Here is a 21,364-nt window from a genome sequence, read left to right as displayed (position 1 = left end):
AAAGCTTCTTCTGTCTTTGAATTTGAGACTTTAAATACCCTGCAGCACTATCTATTATTCTGTCTTTCACTCGAAGTAGGTATAGAACATGTTCCAGTTCCTCAAAATACTTCAGTGGTATAACATTTTTCTTAATCTGGTATACCCTTCCATCTGTCATAAAATATAACAAGATATGTTATTTCAAGAAGGTATGGTAAACCATTTGTACAGGTTCAAGTCGATTCAATCTTTCAGGAGTTGCTCCAACACCTGGTTCACTTAAGGAAGTTGGATCATTGGTAGTGTTATGTACTCTTCTTTCATCAGAACTACCCAACCCAGATTTATCTCTTGCTTCCTTTCCTATAACAACTCTTGCTTCAAAACCACTTGTTGCAGTCTTCAAAGGTTGAGCTTGTTTAGCTTTGGTGAATCCTGGTAGGAGTATCTTTGAAAGTTTAACATGAGCAATGTCAAAGGTTTCCTTTTCCTTATCTTCTGATATCAAGCCAACTTAAGCTATGTCAAAGGTTGCTTGCTTCACTTGTTGGAAACCACGGACTTAGGGTGTTACTACGTTTTACGATAAAGATTACGAAAAGAGGATTACCTTGTTAATGGTTGATTCCACGCTCTTCTATTATATTCCCAAATTCCCTTGAGCGAAGTGTGGCCTCCGTCTTCTCAAGTTATCCTCTCTTTTTGCTCCTTGGTGGCTACAATATGTATTCACACAATTCCAAGCAAGAAGAGAATAAGAATATATATATAGGCTACAATAGGGACCATGGATAATTAGGTTAGGCCTTCTAATTACATATTGAGCCTAGCCCAATATAATTAAATATTAATTCAATCCACTAAAGAATTAATATTTGCACTACCTTTCCTAATACCGTAATTTAATTAATTCGGTTCCAATATTATTTGCTTATTAAATTCCCCATGTTTAAAATATCATATGTCCATTAATTAAATAAATTACTGATAATTTATTTAATTAATATCTTTTATCCTTGATCATCCACTCAACCTTTATTTAATTATGCCAGAATAAATTCCACCTGCAGGGTTTCACATAATTAAATCTTTTTGAGCTTTCAAGGGGACATCATTAACCCGAATATTATCAGGACATGGATTCCTTCAATAAATAATATCCACCATGTATATAATTCCATCACCCAAAATATAATGATATAATTCAAAAGAATTATTTCATATATAAATCAAATCATGTAAATAATATACACGTGTCAATTACTATTTTCGGATTAAGAACCTAAGCATTAATAATAACATAGAATCTTGGTTCTCCTTCTTAATTAGTATTAAGGGAACAATTCTAAATTTGATCTTGTTCAATATACACAAAGTATACTAGTATTATTTATTAGTCAATATAAACTAATCTAAATAATACTACAGCCATACCAGTGGATTGTCCAACACCACCTTTGCTGTGAACCTTATTATATTATATAACCGTATTTAACAATCTAATATTCTGTATCCCATTTGATACTAGATTGTTCACAATATATAATATTAGACAACATGTAAATATTCAAATGATTCTCAAATAAACTGGCTAGAAATAAATGTACATACTTCAAATAAATATTTTCAGTATACACTAACAATCTCCCACTTATACTCAAAATATTCTATGTGTACATCAGTGTTTATTTAATCCACTATTACATAAAAATCTATGTGTCCATCCATCTGACTCCTATCGCTTCCACATGCTTGTCAAAAACCTTGGTTGGCAAGCTCTTTGTGAAAGGATCTGCTCGGTTGTCTTCTGATGATATGTGAGCCACAACTATATCCCCTCGCTTTACGATTCCTCGTATGAGATGATACTTACGTTCAATATGTTTAGCTGCCTTGTGGTCTCGCGGTTCCTTTGAATTTGCCACAGCACCAGTGTTATCACAATACACCGTCAACCTCCTAGGCAAATTAGGTACCACATCTAAGTCCAAAAGGAAGTTCCTGAACCATACAGCCTCCTTGGCAGCCTCAGAGGCCGCCACGTACTCGGCCTCCATGGTGGAGTCTGCAATGCATTTCTGCTTTACACTCCTCCATATAACGGCTCCACCTCCCAAAGTAAAAACATATCCCGAGGTTGATTTCCTCTTATCCCTATCTGATTGGAAATCTGAATCAGTATATCCCAAAGGAAATAGATCTGAGGCCCTGTAAATTAACATATACTCCTTAGTCCTTCTCAGGTACTTGAGTATAGTTTTTACTGCACTCCAATGTTCCTGACCTGGGTTCGACTGATATCTACTAACCATGCCTACAGCCAAGCAGATGTCAGGCCTCGTACATAACATAACATACATTAAGCTTCCACATGCTGAAGCATAAGGAACTGCTTTTATGCTCTCTATATTCTTAGGTGTCGAAGGACACTGCTTCTTAGATAGAGCAACTCCATGCTTAAAAGGTAGAAAACCTTTCTTGGAGTTCTGCATGTTAAAATGAGCTAATACTTCATCAATGTAGGGCTCTTGAGATAAAGCCAACATCCTTTTCTTGCGATCCCTAATAACTTTGATCCCAAGGATGTATGCCGCTTCACCTAAGTCCTTCATGTCAAATTGTTTGAACAACCATGCCTTTACTGATGACAACATCTCAACATTGTTTCCAATGAGTAAAATATCATCTACATATAGTACTAGAAAAACCACTGCATTACCTTCACTTCTCTTATACACGCACGATTCGCTTGGACTTTGATCAAATCCATATGACTGGACTGCCTGATCAAAACAAATATTCCAGTCTCTAGAAGCTTGTTTAAGTCCATAAATAGACCTCTTAAGCTTACATACCAGATGCTCTTGGCCTTCCTTAATGAATCATTTTGGTTGCTGCATATAGATGGTTTCTTCAAGACTTCCATTAAGAAAAGCTGTCTTGACATCCATTTGCCAAATCTCATAATCGAGATGAGCTGCTATAGATAAAAGAATACGGATTGACTTAAGCATGACTACCGGTGAAAAGGTTTCCTCATAATCGATACCTTCTTTCTGAGTATACCCTTTCGCAACAAGTCTTGCTTTCCAGGCTTTCACCTTTTTATCTAATCCCCTTTTTTTCTTGTAGATCCACTTACATCCAATAGGTTTTATACCTTTGGGTGGTTCCACGAGCTCCCAGACCTGATTAGAATACATTGATTCTATCTCAGATTCCATCGCCTTTTGCCAAAGATCTGCATCTTTGTCTTGTGCTGCCTCTTCGTATGTACGGGGATCATCATCATGTTCACCAGAGACCAAGTCTGAAGACTCACCCAAAAACATGAATCTATCAGGCTGTTGAACAACCCTCCCACTACGACGAGGCACTGGTGCGGTATTAGTGACAGGTTGTACATTATGTTGTGGTTGTTCTACTTGTACTATAGCTTCATGGGTATTATTTATCCCTCCCACTAGTTCCTCTAAAACAACACTACTCATGGGTTTGTGATTCATTATATATTCCTCCTCTAAGAATCTTGCATTGGTGCTGACAATGACATCCCGATTCTTCGGACTATAAAATAAATATCCTTTCGTTCCCATGGGGTAGCCTACAAACAACCTTACTTCTGTACGAGATTCTAACTTAGTCGCGTTCTTATTCAGTACATGTGCTGGACAACCCCATATTCGAATATGTTTTAGACTCGGTTCATCCCCGGTCCACAATTCTAAGGGGGTTTTAGGAACCGACTTAGAAGGTACTAGGTTCAGAAGATAAGCTGCTGTCTCTAAGGCATGTCCCCAAAACGACTTGGGTAAATCCGAATAACTCATCATCGATCTAACACTCTCTAAAAGAGTTCGGTTCCTTCTCTCTGCTACACCGTTCTGCTGGGGTGTGCCTGGTGCAGTTAACTGGGATTCTATCCCATTTTCTGATAAATATTCCCTAAATTCTCCAAGCAAGTATTCGCCACCACGATCTGATCGTAGTGACTTGATACTTTTATTAAGTCGCTTCTCCGTTTTAGCTTTGTACTCTTTGAACTTATCAAAGCACTCAGACTTACGGTGCAACAAATAAACGTACCCATATCTAGAATAATCATCAATGAAAGTGACGAAATATTCATAACCACCTCTTGCTTGGATATTCATGGGTCCACATAAATCAGAGTGAACCAATTCTAACAGTTGTTTGGCTCTATTCCCTTTTGCCTTGAAAGGCCTATTAGTCATTTTACCTTCCAAGCAGGATTCACAAACTGGAAATGGCTCCACTGCCAATGAGCTTAAAGGCCCGTCTACTACCAGTCTTTGAATCCTCTTCAAGTTAATATGACCTAATCTCAAGTGCCAAAGATATGTTTGGTTCAAACTAGAAGGTTCCTTTCTTTTAGTAGAGTTAGAAGATGTGTTATTCAATTCCCTAAATTGCAGTTGCAGTGCAGGTGACTAGGATTAATTATATACAAATTGTCTTGCAATGTACCAGAACATATAATTCGTTTATTCATCATAATAGAAACATTACGATCCAAACAAACATTATAACCATCCAAAGCAAGTTTAGAAACCGAAATTAAATTCCTTCTAAAAGAAGGTACATAAAGACAATTGTTCAAAACCAAAATCCTATCTAGAACCAAAAGATAAATGAATAACTCCTACTGCAACTACTGCTACTTTTGTAGCATCTCCCATGAACACGTATATCTCACCATCTCTAAGCATTCTGGATAGTTGGAACCCCTGCATAGAATTACAAACATGATCAGTGGCTCCTGTATCTACACACCAAGTGCTCGTAGATATAGCCGCTATAAATGTTTCTGTAACTAGAGAAAGAGACATACCAGTATTGTTTGTCTTCTTAGGAAGAGGACAATCCTGTTTCCAGTGACCTGACTGTTTGCATCTGAAGCACTTTCCCTTAGGCTTTTTCACACCACCCTGAACTCCCACTGCCTTCACAGCTTTCTATGTCTGAGCCATCTGAGTGTTCATTAAAGCCTTCATGGCTACTTGCCTAGCAGCCCTATTCTGATCTCCAAAAAGTTCCTTGAGATTAAAGAGCATATCCGAAGCAGTGGCCATAGACTGATGCTGATGCTGCAAAACACCCGACATTGCTGCCAGAATGTAACATCGCGACATTTCATCAGCCTTAATCTACCGTTTATAATACTCTTTCTCATCTTCAGGAGCATCAACAGCAGGCTGTTTAGGCTTGGGTTCATAAGTGCAAAACTTGTACTCCTCAACAGTCAACACAATGTCCAAATTTCGTTTCCCAATATAGTTAGGTCCGGTAAGTTTGTTATCCTTAAGTATGGTGAATAGTGGATTAAAACCCATTTTATCCTGAGAATCATGCATAAAAACATCACATAAATAAGGGTGTATTAATTATTAAGATCTATTGATTCCTCTAACAATTATTAAAATTTAATGCACTAACATATAAACACCATAAGCTTCTGGTACGCCACGATGTGTGACATGTATACCACCTAATTTTGTTTAAATGTTACTTCGGTCCTATTACTAAACAATATGCCACGTTAGGGTGGACTATATTTTTTTTTATAGCTAAGTGTATACCATCATCAAATCTTAAATTATTCGAAATCTATGGAACTTGGTACGCCACGATGGGTGGCGTGTATACCTTCCAATATTCGTAATTTTGCCTTGAATAGAATACTTCAATTCAATATTCATCAATGGTTTGATTTCCAGGTAGTGGAGGAGTCACATCGGTCTCGCTTAAAACCCACAGCCTTACAAGTTCGATGAACTCGTTTTTGACAAAATCGCCCCAAATCAGAAATAAAGAAAATCCGTATTTATTCCTTTCAAAATTTATTAATTTAAGAAGTTTGTTCTAGTAATTTCTATAACATTCTAGACACCATAAATTACATGCCACGATGGGTGACGTATATATAATTTATATTCGTCTTTATATTAAATTACCTACAACCAATAATGGAGACCATGGGATTTAATTTCATATTAATTCCCTCTCCCACTTAGATTTTTTTTTATTAAAATTGAGGAATTTTAAAATTAAATGGGGCCCTATGTTGTTATAATTATGTCTAATCATGCATTCAAAATACACACATAATTTTAGCAACATATAACATTTAATTAAAGCAATAAATAAAATTTATGTCCATGTCGTCCTAATTAAGTTAAATATGCAATTTTAAAAGAATTACACACATAATTAACGACACACATAATCAATAAATTAAAGCAATAATTAAAATTTAATGGAAAAAATTAAAATAAATTTTCCACTATTATGGCCCTTGATAAAAAAATTCCAGCTCTAAAAAAAAATCTGCCCCAAGCGCGCCCCGACGCCCCCAGCAGCCCCAGCAGCCCCAGCAATCCCAGCTACCGCAGCAGCCCCAGCAGTCCCAGCTGCCGCAGCGGCCCCAGCAGCCCCAGTTGCCGCAGCGGCCGCAGCGCGCGCGCGCCTGTTACTTTTCTGTGAGTTTTGTTTTGATTTTGTTCGATCCAAACATCAACAGCAGCCCCTTGTAATCGCACAGCGGAACAAAAAACTACCGGAATTGATTTCCGATCGCACATAACTATTACAAAATACCCGGAACAATTACAAAAAAAATATATCTAATACAAAACTAATTTTGTAAAATCTATTCTAACACGATCAACCCTCGTGTAAATTACAACCATGATTTGTTATTCCCAGTGGACTAACAATGAGATTTACAGAAGGGGGGTTGAATGTAAATCTCAAAACTTTTTCAAGTTTTGAGCCATTTGTAAGACTAAGTGTTTGAGTGATCAAATGTGTGTGAATTGCTTGGAGCTGATGCAGACAGATATATATTCAAACACAAATGTAATGAACACAAAGAACTTAAAAATTTTTCTGGTGGATTTGTTGTTCCACCAGAGATGTGTTATTTCAGAAAATCTGTGATTCAAAATTAAATCACAGCTGCTTCCTAGTACAAACTAGATGATTTTCTCTCTTGATATTTCTAAACAGCTCAGGGAAAATTCATATCTAATTTCTAGCTACTACTTGGTTTATATATCACCAAGTTTACAAGTTAAGACAAAGATAAAGTACAATAAGATAATAGTTCTCCACTTGTTTCTGTTCCATTTTTATCCAGTGTAATATGGAATTATCTGTTGACTTTCCATTTTGAACCAGACTAAAAACGGCTGCTTTTTCTGCTGTTCCTGAAATAGGCTACCATATCTCTGTCAATCCATGTGCCTCTGTCAGCTTTGTTAACTATCACTATCAACTGCTATGAGACTGAGCATCCGTTGAAGCTTTCATCCGTTGATGGCTTTATCCGTTGATGGTCTAGCAGTTGAAGCTTTATCCGTTGAAGCACTTATCCGTTGAAGCACTTATCCGTTGAAGCACTTATCCGTTGAAGCGTTAGAGACATCCGTTGAAGCTTAGTTTCTTATCCGTTGAAGGTCTTCAATATCAATTGATACTTCTTCACTTATACAAAATTACAAGGCATGAAATATTTACAATTAGCCCTCCTACTTGTACATCCATTAGTAGTCAACATGACTGATTATCTCCTAACAACATCTAAGAATTACAGCTTGAAACCAGAGAGTGAGATGTGCTACTATACCAAACTTATTGCTAAGTAAGGCTACTCCTTCAACGGATAGCCAAGATGGTCTTATCCGTTGAGGCTACAAACACTAGATTTCTACTTAAGTGTTTTGCTGAACTTATCATCAAACTAATACACATATTCCTAACAATCTCCCCCTATTTATGTCTACTAGAACTGTAGGCATAAATTTGGGTTTAGCTTGATGATAACAAAATACTTAACAAATATATAAACTGTAACTAAGCAGAAATTCAAAAGTGCTGCAAAAGTGTATATGCTGAGATGAAATTGAAGAAATACATTGTTTCCAAGGGTGCTCCTTTAGCTTGAGCAAATTACTTTCTTTTCCTTTGATCCCTGGTTTTCTTTCCTAGCCTCCTGTCATTTTCCTCCATTTGAAGTTGAAGTTGTCTGTAGAATTCAGCTTCATCTTCTTCATTGATATCTAACTTAGATTGCATATCCTTGAGAGTTTCATTACTGGCAATCTTTAGCTGATCTTTAATTCTGAAAAATCTTCTGACTCCTTTGTTATCTCTGAACTCCATCAACCAATGAGGTGATTTGTGAATTGTAATACCTCTCTTTGGAATGAGTAAAGTTCTAGGCAAAGCATTGGGCTCCCTCCAAGTTTTCCTTATGTTGGCAATCTTGTTGAGAATCTCAGTCCTGGCAGTTCTGGTAAAGCCAGAATCCTTATGTATGGCTGAGTAGACTCTAATCAAGGTAGTGTAGCCTTCATTCAGAATTCTGTGAAGAGGCCATGTTCTTTCCCCAGCTCCTTTGTATTTGAACACTAGTCTTTCTGGTAGCTGTCTGTAGGCAGCTATTCCCCTTACATCCTCCAGCTCATCCAGATAGAGTTCAATGTCTGAAAATTCTTTTATGTCACAGATGTGAACATAATCATCTTTAGAGTTTTGAGGTTTGGACTTAGGCTTCTGTGTGAATTTGATTGAGGCTTTAGAGGGTGTTGATTTGATTCTTCTTTTCTGCTTCTTTGATGATGGAGAAGAGGTTAGGAAGCTGGGCAATTTGATGGTGTCCCAATCAATTGGTTCCTCCTTGGGAATGATTGTTTCACCATGAATGTTCATGAAGGGGTCAGGTACAATGGGTTCAGGAATGGAGGGTAGTGGTTTGGATATTACTTGGGTTTCTTCAGTCTTATCTACCTTCTTTCTCTTTGCATTGACCTTCTTTCTTTTCCCTTTCTGCCATTCTTCCTTACTTCTTTCCTCCATCTCAGTACCAACCATGTCCCCCATAGCTTCATCTTCACCTTTGTCTTCAATTACTTTCTGATCTTCAGCCTGACTTGACTCTAGCTGTTTTTCAAGCTTTGCTTGTGCTCTTTTGTCAGCCTTTAGCTGTTTGGCTTCTTCCTTCAACCTTTTGGTTTCTTCCTTCTTGGCTATTGAGAATTTGGGATGTCCTTGCATCACACATATGCTCTTTCCCTCTCTGAAAATAATAGCCATGTTTCTCCTTACAGCCTCATCCATGGTCTCTTTGAGATATGCAATACTCCTTCCTAAAAGCTTGTCCTCATCTGCTTTTGGAAGAGGAAAATCCACCTCTTTTAGAGGATTCTTTGTAGAGTCCTTATTGGATCTGTTGTTGGGATTGAGAACCATAGGTTGCAGATCTTTGGAAGAAGTTTCTCCATCCTTATGCCTCCCTACTGGCTTGAGTTCCATAATAATTGATTCCACTTTTGTGCTATGCTTCACAGATTGTGATTGAGAAGTTGTAGAACCAAATATTAGTTGCATCTTTTCATCAATCTTCTTCCTTTGCTCTTTGACTTGCAATTCAGCTGCTGGTATCTGGATTAGATCAATTCCATCTAGCTTTCCTTTGACTTGAATTGGTGGAGAAGTTGTGATGACAGGAACTAGCACTTGAGAAATCTGAATTGTTGTAGATGGCTCTCCTTCCCCTTCCCCTTTCTTCTCCCCCTTTTTGTTATCATCAAGGGGAGGGGTCAAGCCTTGTGCTTGTGCCAGCTGCATGAGGAGATGTGTTTGAGTTTGTTGATTCTGAAGAATGGTGACCATAGAGGCTTCAATTATTTGAACCCTATCTTCCAATCTGGCCAACCTCTTATCAGCATCAGAGGCCTTCCTTAGTCTCCCCAACAAATCTTGCATAGTACCATAGGGTATAACTGAATCCAATTTCTCAGCATTGTAGGATTTCAGATCAGCAATGTCCAGCTTGAGCTCATCCACACTTAGATTGTGCTGGTAATGCTGCAACTGCAAGAGATGCAGAGATTCCAGATGAGCTTGAAGAATTGCCTTGGTGCCAGCATCCTGAGTCTCCTGAATGGCTTGCTGAATTGTCATGACTTGTTTGACCAAAGTGACACCAAACTCTCCTGGTGTTGATGGTTTGGCCCATGCCCATGCAGGAAGATTAGGAACAGAACTTGTGCCTGCTACTCCCCCTAAGTTCATGCTCTCATTCAAAGAATTAGAGTCATCATCATTAGAATTTACTCCAAATTCTTCAGATGGCTCAGCAGCCTGAGAAGGCAGCCTGTTGACAGCAGCTTTGTCTCTTAGAAGAGATTTTAAAGTGTGTACAATGTGTAGTGTCTGTTCTGCCTCCACATTGCCCTGTGCAGCCAATAATTGATAGGCTGAAACAGGGTGAGTAAAAGTGTCAGCATCTAAGGAAATGTTATCAATGACAGCTTTGTAGTGTTGCTGAAATTGTCTTCCCTTATCTGCATCATCCACTTTCATTAACTCACTAGCAATGGCTGGATCCACCCTTATAGCTTCTGTACCTGCCTTTCTCTCAATTTCTCTCTTTTCTTGCATCAGGGGCTCCCCCTGGCTCACACACACCCTCACACCCTCACCTTCACCTTCTAAGGTGGCACTCCTCTCACTTACTTTTGCCATGCTGGAAGAAATAGCATGCATTTGGTGACTCTCATCCTCTCCTTTTTGCCTGGGAGTAACCCAGCCTCTCACTCAAAAAATCACTCCCTTCCCTCAAGCCTAACAGTGATTGTACAGTTGCCATGTCCTCTACAGTTGGAGTTGTTTCTGTTAAGTGTGTAGAGGCCATCAACGGATAGGGAGTATCCGTTGAAGTGGAAACTGATGGTATCAACGGATAACTGCTGTTAAGCTTATCCGTTGAAGAACAACCACTTGTCAACGGATGAGAGATATCCGTTGAAGAAGGAAATGATGTAGAGATAGAAAGTGATATAATTGTTGAATCTGTGTGGATTGATTTTAAGTGAGGTGACACAGATTCTGCAACTACATCTGAAAGAATTGGCTGATGATCCAACAAATCATCTAAAAGATGATGATCACCAGGTTTTGAGTGGGGCTCCTCCCTGAGTTTTAACGAGGGAGAATCAGGAATTGATGTGAATATCATATCCACATCCAGAGAGGGAGTAGGAGAGTTTGAGGAATGGTGTGTGTCCATATTGAGAGAATGGGGCTGTGATTCCACATTTGCTGGAATCACATCAAGCTGAATTTGAGAAGGCACAGATACTGGTGGGTGTATCTGTGCTGTGTGTGCCCCTTGTGTGGAAACTAGGGTTTTGGCCTTCTTCTTCCTTGAAAAGGCTTGAATTGGTGAATGTTTAGCTTCAGTGTCCCTCCCTCTTTTGTTCTGTGTCCCTGGGTGGGGACTATTTTCAATAGTTACATCCTTTTGGGAGGATGCAACTAGGGATGTGCTGGACTCCTTTTGAACCACTATAGTCTTTTAAGAGACTGTGGCTTGGCTGGAATGGGTACCACTCACCTCTCTCACCTTATCCTGGGGGGCTTTTTGATGTTCACCCCTCCCCTCACCACTCACACCCTGTTCACTCCCTTCAGGGTTTATGGTAGTTGTTACAACTATTGTCTTTTGAGAAACAACAGAGGTAGGTTTCTTTGACTTGACTTTGGAGATTTTAGATTTGGTGGCTTTGGTAGGAGCCTGTTTGGACAATGACACAAGTTCCATAGCCACACTAGAAGGCAAAGAAACATTGGGGTTGGAAATAGTAGGAGTTATAGAAACATTTACCTCACTTACCTGTGGTGCATTCATGATTGGCAAGTATACCAATGGCACCTGGCTGTTGAGGTTCATTCTTAAAAGGTCTGCAAGGACCCTTTTCTCTTGTGCCCAGCATTTGAGTTTATTATTCTCATTGGATATAACCAAACCTTCAGCAACATGGTTAGTCAATAACATAAAGAATCTAGCAAAGTAGATGTTATGTGGTCTATTAGCTTTGTTACCTAATCTGGAACCTAATTCTAGCATAACACAGTTGCTAAAATTAAAGTACCTATCAGAAACTAGCATATAGAGCATATTAACAAGAGATGAAGTGATAGCATCAAAATTGCTAATCTTCCCAGAGAAAACCTTAATAAAGGCATTTCCAAGAAAACTCCATTCTTTCCTAAGGCCTTTCCTTCTAATACTACCTAAACTAGTAGAATCAAAAGCATAGCCTATGGAATCTAGCATAGCAGAGACATCTTTATCAGTGTGTGGTGTCATGGCATTATTCTCAGGCAACTTAAAGCAAGATTGTAAATCATCACAATTAATGCAATAGTCCTTACCTTTGAGAGAGAAGGCAATGGTCATATATGTGGAGTTGAACTCTGCAGTTGTCCAAATCTCCTCAATCACTTCACAGTAGATGGTTGGGGCTTCCAGCATTGCATAGCTCAGTTTGCAGTTCTTGATGAAGTCCATCATCTTGTGATAATCAGAATGGGCTTCCTTCTTTTCAACCAAGACTATGAAATTATTCTTTTCATAAACAAATCCTGTTTGAGACATAATTTTGACTACTGGTGCCATTTTTGTGAGTAGAGGTTGCAGAGAAGAACTTGAGAATTGAGAGAGAAAGAGAATGATAATTGCAAGAAAGCGTAAAGTGAAAATAAGAATTCAATTGGGCTTTTATACTTTCTTGAATTAAAACAATTAAATGATACTTTTAAGTAAGTGAAAGCCGTTCAGGAATAAAAGAAACTGTAGAAATTCTGAAAACTACCGTAAATACAAATACATACAACACTGTATATCTGTATCAACGGTTGAGTAAAAGAATCAACGGCTGTGACTCACTAACGTGACACATCAACGGATAAGGTAAATAGTTATCCATTGATGAACAACACTATTTTATCCGTTGAAGGATAAAATTACCAGAAATGTATTTGTCTTTCAACGGATAATGAATATCCGTTGATAGAACAATTTTGGCTTTCAACGGATAGGGAATATCCGTTGATAGGATAAGTCTTGATTAAAGCCAACTTTGTTCTTGCAGCAAATTCATTTCAGGCTACAAGACAGATTACATAGATGACATAGATTATGAATAGTTAAGCATACCTAACTCACTTACTAATCTTGTGAATGTTGATTCATCAAGTGGCTTGGTATATATGTCTGCAATCTGCTTTTCACTTAGAACAAAATGAAGTTCCACTGTACCTTTCATCACATGTTCCTTAATGAAGTGGTACTTGATATCAATGTGCTTGGTTCTTGAGTGCTGCACTGGATATTCAGTAATGGCAATGGCACTTGTGTTGTCACAAAATATTGGAATTTTGTCAACAGTTATACCATAGTCAAATAACTGATTCCTCATCCACAGTATTTGTGCACAGCAACTACCAGCTACAATGTATTCAGCTTCAGCTGTTGATATGGAAACAGAATTCTGCTTCTTGCTGAACCATGATACAAGCTTGTTTCCTAGAAATTGACAGGTGCCTGTTGTGCTTTTCCTGTCTAATTTGCAACCTGCATAATCTGCATCTGAGTAGCCAATTAGATCAAAACCAGACTCTCTAGGGTACCAAATTCCTAGATTTGGAGTCCCTTTGAGATATCTGAAAATTCTTTTAATAGCCACTAAGTGAGATTCTTTAGGGTCAGCTTGAAATCTAGCACAGAGACATGTAGAAAACATAATATCAGGTCTACTGGCAGTTAAGTATAAAAGTGAGCCAACCATTCCTCTATAACTTGTAATATCCACAGACTTTTCAGCCTTGTTTAATTCAAGCTTGGTGGCAGTGGCCATGGGAGTTTTTGCAGGTGAACAATCCATTAAGTCAAACTTCTTTAAAAGATCATAAATATATTTAGTTTGACTAATGAAAATTCCACCACTAACTTGTTTAACTTGTAAACCAAGAAAGTAAGTTAGCTCTCCCATCATGCTCATTTCATATTTACTTTGCATTAATTTAGCAAACTTTTTACAAAGTTTATCATCTATAGATCCAAATATAATATCATCTACATAAATTTGTACAAGTATCTTAGAGCCATTAACATTTCTAAAGAAGAGAGTTTTGTCAACAGTACCTCTTGTGAAGTGATTATCTAGAAGGAACTTTGATAAAGTCTCATACCAGGCTCTAGGTGCTTGCTTTAGTCCATAGAGTGCTTTCAACAAATAATACACATTGTCTGGAAAATTTGGATCTTCAAAACCAGGAGGTTGGGTTACATAAACTTCTTCCTCCAATTCCCCATTTAGAAATGCACTCTTGACATCCATCTGATAGACTTTGAAATTGGCATTAGCTGCATAGGCTAGAAAGATTCTGATGGCTTCAAGTCTTGTAACTGGAGCAAATGTTTCATCAAAATCTATTCCCTCTTGTTGAGAATAACCTTTGGCAACCAATCTGGCTTTATTCCTTATGACAATGCCATTTTCATCTATCTTGTTTCTGAATACCCATTTTGTGTCAATAGAACTCTTGTTCTTTGGCTTGGGTACCAGCTTCCACACTTTGTTCCTCTCAAATTGGTTTAGCTCCTCGAGCATAGCTAAAACCCAATCTGGATCCAAAAGAGCTTCTTCCACTCGCTTAGGTTCCTCCTGTGATAGAAAGCTACTATACAGACATTCATCTTGAATAGCCCTTCTAGTTTGTACTTTAGATGTAGCATCACCAATGATCAGTTCAAAAGGGTGATTCTTGGTCCATTTCCTTTGAGGTGGTAGATTAGCCCTTAATGAGGTTGCCTCAGTATTGTCATGATGTGAGATAGAATGTTGATTTGTTGAAACTCCCCCTGAGTTGCTGATCCTTTGAAAGGAAATGGGAGTTCTATCAACTGATGAGGTGAAGTGATTATCCGTTGACAGACTGTGATCAACGGACGCTTCGTTATGAACTTCAACGGATGATGCACTTTGTCTTTCAACGGATGCTGCATTGCTTCTTTCAACGGAAGCTGAATTTTGACTTTCAACGGATGCAGCATTCTATGCATTATCCAAAGGCAGATTCTTGTTTCTTCTTGAGATGTCTTCTTCATCATTCTCTTCTTCACTATCATCACAATATATCTCAATATTGTCAAATTTGAGTCCTTCATGATGTCCCTCATCTGTTAGTCCATCAATCTTTTTATCATCAAACACAACATGTACAGATTCCATGACAATGTTGGTTCTTAGATTGTAGACCCTATATGATTTTCCAGCAGAATAACCAATAAATATTCCTTCATCAGCCTTTGCATCAAACTTTCCTTTGTGATCAGATTGATTCCTTAAGATGTAACATTTGCAACCAAAGACATGTAGAAAGTTTAAAGTTGGTTTTCTTCTCTTGAATAATTGATAGGGAGTCATGCATTTTGCTTGATTGATTAGAGAAATATTCTGAGTGTAACATGCACAGTTAACAGCCTCAGCCCAAAAATAAGTTGGGAGCTTTGATTCCTCAAGCATTGTCCTTGCAGCTTCAATTAGTGATCTGTTCTTCCTTTCCACCACACCATTTTGTTGTGGAGTTCTTGGAGCTGAGAACTCATGCATGATCCCATTTACTCCACAGAACATCTTCATGGTTGAATTCTTGAACTCAGTTCCATTGTCACTCCTAATATTCCTTACTTTGAAATCATGATGATTGTTGACTTGCTTGATATGATTGATGATGATTTCACTAGCTTCATCCTTTGATCCAAGAAAATAAACCCATGAAAACTTTGAGAAATCATCTACAATCACTAGGCAGTATCTTTTCCTTGAAATTGACAATACATTGACTGGTCCAAAGAGATCCATGTGTAGAAGTTGCAGTGGTTCATCAATTACAGATTCAAGCTTCTTACTGAATAATACTTTCTTTTGCTTTCCTTTCTGACAAGCATCACACAGTCCATCCCTTGTGAATTCCACTAGAGGCATTCCTCTAACTAAGTCCTTTTTGACCAGATCATTCATTGTTTTGAAATTCAAATGGGACAGCTTCTTATGCCATAGCCAACTTTCAACTATACTTGCTTTGCTGAGAAGACAAGTAATGGATTCTGCATCTGTAGAGTTGAAATCAGCTAAGTACACATTTCCTTTTCTAACTCCAGTTAGAACCACTTTATTGTCCTTTTTACTTGTGACAATACAGGCTTCATAATTGAAGAAAACAGTATTCCCTCTGTCACATAGTTGACTGATGCTCAATAAATTGTGTTTGAGACCATCAACCAATGCAACTTCATCAATGATGGCATTTTCTTTTGAAATCAAGCCATATCCCATAGTGAATCCTTTGCTGTCATCTCCAAAGGTTATGCTAGGGCCAGCTCTCTCCTTCAATTCTGTGAGCAGGGTGAAATCTCCTGTCATGTGTCTTGAACAACCACTGTCCAAGTACCATAGATTCCTTCTTTGTCCATGCACACAACAAAATCAATCAAGTTGATTTTGGTACCCAAGTTTCCTTGGGTCCAGCCTTGTTAGTCTTTTTCCTAGACTTCATTCCTCCTGCATCTTTTGACTTAGGTAACTTTGGGTCAACCTTGGTCTCAGATGTGGTTGGTTGAAGTGTAGGGTTAGTCACGGAATCATTTAACACATTTGATTGAATTTGATAAGGCATAGGTTGTGCAAACATGTTATTCCACATAGGCATATTGTATGGCATTTGAGGCATACTAAATGCAGTAAAGTAAGGATTGTTAATGTATGGCATGTTTGCAAAATGTGCATGGGGATTCTGGTGAGACATAACAGGCATAGCATGCAGAGGTGACATAGACATGTTAGGCATGGAGGGATTTGAAGGCATGGGAGCATTTTTAACAGATTTGCAATTATCAGATAGGTGATTAACACTTTTACAATGTACACAGCTTTTTCTAGGAGCATACCTATCAGGTGTGTAATTGTTATGTTTATTAATCCCTACCTTCCCATTTCTTTTAGATTTTCTTTTAGTTTCCTTCTTATCCTCAACCAACTTAAGCCTATCTTTCAACTGATCTAAAGTCATGTGTCCTATATTCACCTTACTGACATCTCTGGATGTACTTGCTCCTTCTCTGACAAAGTTCTTGAGAGTTGAATCATTCTTTTTATTTTTAAAAGAACTTGCCTATTTTAATTGATGAGCCTTCAACGGATGCTCCTTTTCTTCCTTCAACGGATAACTTTCATCATCCGTTGATTCCACATCCGTTGACAATCCATCAATTAATTCTAACTTCTTTTTGTTTTTCTTCCAGGCATCCTCACAGAATGATTCAATTCCCTGAACCTTGGCAATTTGAACACCAACATCCCTAGATGTTTTCCAGGCCTTGATTACCTCTTGCTCACTTTCTAACTGTTTAGAAAGAATTTCTACTTTCTTAACAGCTTCTTCTAGTTCACTCTCGACAGTCAAGCATTTAAGTTTAATCTTTTCAAGCTCAATTACCTGACTCTCTAACACAACATTCCTATCACTTAAAAACACATTATTTTCTTTGATCCTAGTGTTTTCTTTAGCTAGTGATTTAAGAGAAACACGCAAATGATATAATTCATTGGACATATCATTTATGGCTTCATTGCATTCATGTTTAGAAAGCTGAGAGAGATCAGTAGTAATTACCTGGTTGCTTGATGAACTAGTTTCAATTTTATCAAAATTAGCCATCAGGGCTAGGTTGACATATTCCATATCATCATCTTCATTTACCCCATCTGCTGCCCAATCATCTTGAGTGAGAAAAGCTCTTTCCTTTTGTTTGAGTAAATCAAAATACTTCCTTTTGTAATCAACTTGCTCAAATTTCTTTTTCTCAGAATTTGGCTTCCTACACTCACTTGCAAAGTGTCCACTAATGCCACAGTTGTAACATTTGAACTTTGATTTGTCCACCATATTTTTGTTTGGCTTAGTGAACTTTGTATTTTTCCTGAACTTCATCTTTGCAAACCTCCTGGACAGAAAGGCCAGATGTTCATCAATATCATCAGATTCATCCTGACTGGAATTGTCTTCATCCTCAGCAACTTGCTCTTTACCCTTGCTTGATTCTGATTTACATGTGCCAATTTTGAGACTTGGCATTGTCTTTCCCTCATTTCTGGCTTCAACTTTTTCAGTGTCAGCTACAAGTGCAACTGATCCTCCTTTTCTCTTTCCCTTTTCCAACAGCTCATCTTGCTCCATCTCAAGTTCATAAGTCTTCAAAATTCCATATAATCTTTCAAGTGTGAAGTCCTTATAATCTTGAGAATTTCTTAGAGAAACAGTCATAGGCTTCCATTCCTTTGGTAGAGACCTTAGAAATTTTAGATTGGAGTCCTTGACTTGGTACATTCTCCCATACAGCTTTAATCCATTCAATAGTTTCTGAAATCTGTTGAATGTATCATTCAATGATCCTCCTTCTTTAAAGTGGAAATATTCATATTGTTGAATGAGAAGCTGCATTTTGTTTTCTCTAACTTGCTCCGTGCCTTCACAGATAAGCTGCACAGTATCCCAAATTTCCTTAGCAGTTTGGCTATTGATGACATTGTCAAACATATCTTGATCCAGGCCATTAAACAAAATGTTCATGGCTTTCTTGTCCTTGTGGACCTCTTCAATATCTTCAACAGTCCATTCTGCCTTTGGCTTGGGAATAGACTGTCCAACAACAACTGTAGCAGTAGCAGCTGTGGCCACCTTGTGTGGGATGTGAGGACCATTCTCAATGCAGTTGATGTAGGTTTCATCTTGAGAGAGAAGATGTAAATGCATCTTCACCTTCCAGTGATGATAGTTATCTCTTTCCAGGATTGGAATCTTTATACCAATATCCTTCTTACTCATGATGTTAGTAGAATAGATCTTTAAACTCTCTGTATGTTAAGAGCTCGCTCTGATACCAATTGTTATTCCCAGTGGACTAACAATGAGATTTACAGAAGGGGGGTTGAATGTAAATCTCAAAACTTTTTCAAGTTTTGAGTCGTTTGTAAGACTAAGTGTTTGAGTGATCAAATGTGTGTGAATTGCTTGGAGCTGATGCAGACAGATATATATTCAAACATAAATGTAATGAACACAAAGAACTTAAAAACTTTTCTGGTGGATTTGTTGTTCCACCAGAGTTGTGTTATTTCAGAAAATCTGTGATTCAAAATTAAATCACAGCTGCTTCCTAGTACAAACTAGATGATTTTCTCTCTTGATATTTCTAAACAGCTCAGGGAAAATTCATATCTAATTACTAGCTACTACTTGGTTTATATATCACCAAGTTTACAAGTTAAGACAAAGATAAAGTACAATAAGACAATAGTTCTCCACTTGTTTCTGTTCCATTTTTATCCAGTGTAATATGGAATTATCTGTTGACTTTCCATTTTGAACCAGACTAAAAACGGCTGCTTTTTCTGCTGTTCCTGAAATAGGCTACCACATCTCTGTCAATCCATGTGCCTCTGTCAGCTTTGTTAACTGTCACTATCAACTGCTATGAGACTGAGCATCCGTTGAAGCTTTCATCCGTTGATGGCTTTATCCGTTGATGGTCTAGCAGTTGAAGCTTTATCCGTTGAAGCACTTATCCGTTGAAGCACTTATCCGTTGAAGCACTTATCCGTTGAAGCGTTAGAGACATCCGTTGAAGCTTAGTTTCTTATCCGTTGAAGGTCTTCAATATCAGTTGATACTTCTTCACTTATACAAAATTACAAGGCATGAAATATTTACAATTAGCCCTCCTACTTGTACATCCATTAGTAGTCAACATGACTGATTATCTCCTAACAACATCTAAGAATTACAGCTTGAAACCAGAGAGTGAGATGTGCTACTATACCAAACTTATTGCTAAGTAAGGCTACTCCTTCAACGGATAGCCAAGATGGTCTTATCCGTTGAGGCTACAAACACTAGATTTCTACTTAAGTGTTTTGCTGAACTTATCATCAAACTAATACACATATTCCTAACACGATTAAACCACGTGGAAACCAAAACAAAAATTAACCACGATTAAACCACGTGGGATCCAAACACATAATTAAAATATACATGGCCATAATAGTGGATTAACAACCTGCATTAAAACCAATACAAGCAAAATACTATATACACGCATATATAATTACGACATGGACATTATATCATAAAACGTAGAACCCATTACCAGACTCTTGATACCAATTGTTGTGAACCACGGACTTAGGGTGTTACTACGTTTTACGATAAAGATTACGAAAAGAGGATTACCTTGTTAATGGTTGATTCCACGCTCTTCTATTGTATTCTCAAATTCCCTTGAGCGAAGTATGGCCTCCGTCTTCTCAAGTTATCCTCTCTTCTTGCTCCTTGGTGGCTACAATATGTTTTCACACAATTCCAAGCAAGAAGAGAATAAGAATATATATAGGCTACAATAGGGACCATGGATAATTAGGTTGGGCCTTCTAATTACATCTTGAGCCTAACCCAATGTAATTAAATATTAATTCAATCCACTAAAGAATTAATATTTGCACTACCTTTCCTAATACCGTAATTTAATTAATTCGGTTCCAATATTATTTACTTATTAAATTCCCCATGTTTAAAATATCATATGTCCATTAATTAAATAAATTACTGATAATTTATTTAATTAATATCTTTTATCCTTGATCATCCACTCAACCTTTATTTAATTATGCCAGAATAAATTCCACCTGCAGGGTTTCACATAATTAAATCTTTTTGAGCTTTCAAGGGGACATCATTAACCCGAATATTATCAGGACATGGATTCCTTCAATAAATAATATCCACCATGTATATAATTCCATCACCCAAAATATAATGATATAATTCAAAAGAATTATTTCATATATAAATCAAAGCATGTAAATAATATACACGTGTCAATTACTATTTCCGGATTAAGAACCTAAGCATTAATAATAACATAGAATCTTAGTTCTCCTTCTTAATCAGTATTAAGGGAACAATTTTAAATTTGATCATGTTCAATATACACAAAGTATACTAGTATTATTTATTAGTCAATATAAACTAATCTAAATAATACTACAGCCATACCAGTGGATTGTCCAACACCACCTGTGCTGTGAACCTTATTATATTATATAACCGTATTTAACAATCTAATATTCTGTATCCCATTTGATACTAGATTGTTCACAATATATAATATTAGACAACATGTAAACATTCAAATGATTCTCAAATAAACTGGTCAGAAATAAATGTACATACTTTAAATAAATATTTTCAGTATACACTAACAATCTCCCACTTATACTCAAAATATTCTATGTGTACATCAGTGTTTATTTAATCCACTATTACATAAAAATCTATGTGTCCATCCATCTGACTCCTATCGCTTCCACATGCTTGTCAAAAACCTTGGTTGGCAAGCTCTTTGTGAAAAGATCTGCTCGGTTGTCTTCTGATGATATGTGAGCCACAA

This window comes from Apium graveolens, chromosome 9 (assembly GCF_009905375.1).
Source record: "Apium graveolens cultivar Ventura chromosome 9, ASM990537v1, whole genome shotgun sequence".
NCBI classification, from domain to species: domain Eukaryota; kingdom Viridiplantae; phylum Streptophyta; class Magnoliopsida; order Apiales; family Apiaceae; genus Apium; species Apium graveolens.
The sequence above is the reverse complement of the archived record's forward strand: the minus strand, read 5'-3'. Positions refer to the sequence as shown.